Source organism: Octopus bimaculoides, chromosome 27, assembly GCF_001194135.2.
Source record: "Octopus bimaculoides isolate UCB-OBI-ISO-001 chromosome 27, ASM119413v2, whole genome shotgun sequence".
NCBI classification, from domain to species: Eukaryota; Metazoa; Mollusca; class Cephalopoda; order Octopoda; family Octopodidae; genus Octopus; species Octopus bimaculoides.
The window spans coordinates 20,200,311-20,202,616 of record NC_069007.1 but is presented as its reverse complement, the minus strand read 5'-3'; the positions used below and the strand labels follow the sequence as shown (position 1 = coordinate 20,202,616).

Sequence of the window (2,306 nt, the reverse complement as noted above, 5' to 3'; positions counted from 1 at the left end):
GTATGCCCTTGTGGTTAATAACGAAATTATTATTATTATTATTATTATTATTATTATTATTATTATTGTTCAGTAGTTTTATTTTTATAACGTGCTTTCACTTCACTACCGAGCGCAGCTCTGTGTGCCTTGGGTACGTGCTGTGGTTTTCTGTGGTGCTCTTATGTTTACTGTATTGAAAGTGTTTTGCGTAGGATGTGTGCAGTGCTCAGTAGTGTAATTTTCTGTATGTTATATATATTTGTAAGTCCTGGTGTTTTTGTTATGTATTTGTCTGAATATTATTATTATTATACCTAAGGCACCTACTATGATAGGAATTTATTATTATTATTATTATTATCAATGCAGCGCGCTGGCAGAAAAGATTAATAAGCATGAAAGCTGAAAATATTGGATTTAAACATCTTACTGAATCTGATAATATGTTTACAACAAATCATAGCATGTCTATTGAGGAGGCCAAAAGTCAACAATGTGTTGAAGTATTGAATCAAAAGGATCTAACTCTTTTAATCCAATCTCTTGTCGCCACATAAATTCAATTTTTTAGTGGGGAGATAACCCAGTTTTTTAATGGCAATTTTTTAAATGGGGGTGAGATAACCAAAAGGTACCAAATTGTGCTTCATCAAACCACGCAATCGTCCTCACAAACTGTTCATTCTTGCCTACCATGTGTTGAAACTACTCTCAAAACTCGATTCTTCGATCAGGATCGTCGTAGTCTTAGGATATAAACTTTTCTACTTAGCTTTTATAACAATGGGCCATGTAACCTGCAGATGTGTACTCTGGAGTCACTAAATGTAGTGGTAAGATGTGAAGGGTCACCATATGTAATGTACGAATGCAGGGCCGGATTAATCCCCATCGAGGCCCTTAGCACTTAAAGGATTTTGGTGCCCCCCATAAAAGATTATGTAATTCAAAATATAAACAATAATAAACCATAAAATGAATTTCTATTTTTCAAAACGAAATAAAACCGTAAGAGGGAAAATGTTTATTTTTGTATATTTCCACTTTTTATTTGGAAAGTTTCCACCTTGAATTGCAAAGTTTTTGATCAGATCCTCAAAATTATCTGCATCTATACTTAGAGATAAAGACATCTTGAATATTATTATAGCAAGTTTAAAGTGATTTCATTTGTGCCGTAAGCCATATACCATTTCTGTGGTGCCACCTCCTCCTTCCCTTGATGCCATAAGCACGTACTTATTTTGCTTAATGGTTAATCCATCGCTGTACCGAATGTAGGGTTCTCACATCGGAGGTAACAATCATATATATAATTAATTATCAGATAATTATGATATAATTGATTATTAAAGTCATACCTTAATTGTAATAATGATAATTAAAAGCGGCTTCGACTTGGGTGTTAATTGTAGCTTCCTGGTGAAATGTACAGAGTTGTATATTAACAAAAACACAAGCCTCCACCTCTTGGCTTTTTAATCGTCAAAACTTCTTTCACCATCACCACCACCACCACTACTACTACTACTGATTGTGTTATTATTGCTGCTGCTGTTGGTGATGATAATGATGCTGTTGATAATGTTGTTACTACTACTACTACTACTACTACTACTTAACTAATTCACCAGCTTGTTCTTGTTTTTGTTCTTGATCTCGTACAGGATTCTAAGTTAATTCAAGTAGAAATAGCGCTTCTTGTTCCGCGCCAGGTCGTTATACGTAGATAGTCGGAAGCAGGATGAACCGGCGTAATAACAACATCAAAGAGAAAAGAATAATAGTCGCCAAATTTATTTTCCGGCTGTGTTTAGTAAATCGGATACAGTAGTAATTGACAATGGTAGAATGAGTTTGCGGTTCGCTGAAAGTTGGTAGTGTGTAATCTGTGCGTTCTGCTGACTGAGAAGAGGAAAGGGTAAGAATTCCGTTGTCTCTTTCCATTATTGCTTCCAGTTAACAGCTGACGCGAAGAGAGGCATGCTCTATATTAGCCTGTTGAACCGAAAAGGATGATAGAGAGAGGGAGAAAATCTCAGTTATATAGGGTATGGCCAGGAAGTATGTCAAGCCTAAAGCAATAGACTGACCCTTCTGTATGGGAGAATTTACGAAAAAAACAACAACAGACGAGGACAGATGGTGTAAACAACAAAAGGATGTATTAGTTTAACGCTCGGGAATAGAGATAGTCTTTAACGTTTCGAGTCTACGCTCTTCAACTGAAAGGAACACAGAAAGAAATAAGGAGAGAAACAAGGAGAGAAAAAAATATAAATGTAGTGGTCAGCGATCTATCATGGCGAATATATATATATATA

The 2,306-nt window shown here is 35.5% G+C and overlaps 1 protein-coding gene across 1 annotated transcript in view; it reads right to left on the bottom strand.

The window, feature by feature from the left end:
- Nucleotides 1–1,613, bottom strand: part of LOC106874034 (uncharacterized) — an 18,161-nt gene extending 16,548 nt beyond the window's left edge. Inside the window, exon 1 of the mRNA XM_014921595.2 lies at nt 1,344–1,613. The gene's annotated coding sequence lies outside the window, so the exon portion shown is untranslated. The remainder of the gene's footprint in view (nt 1–1,343) is intronic.
- Nucleotides 1,614–2,306: the final 693 nt, after the last annotated feature.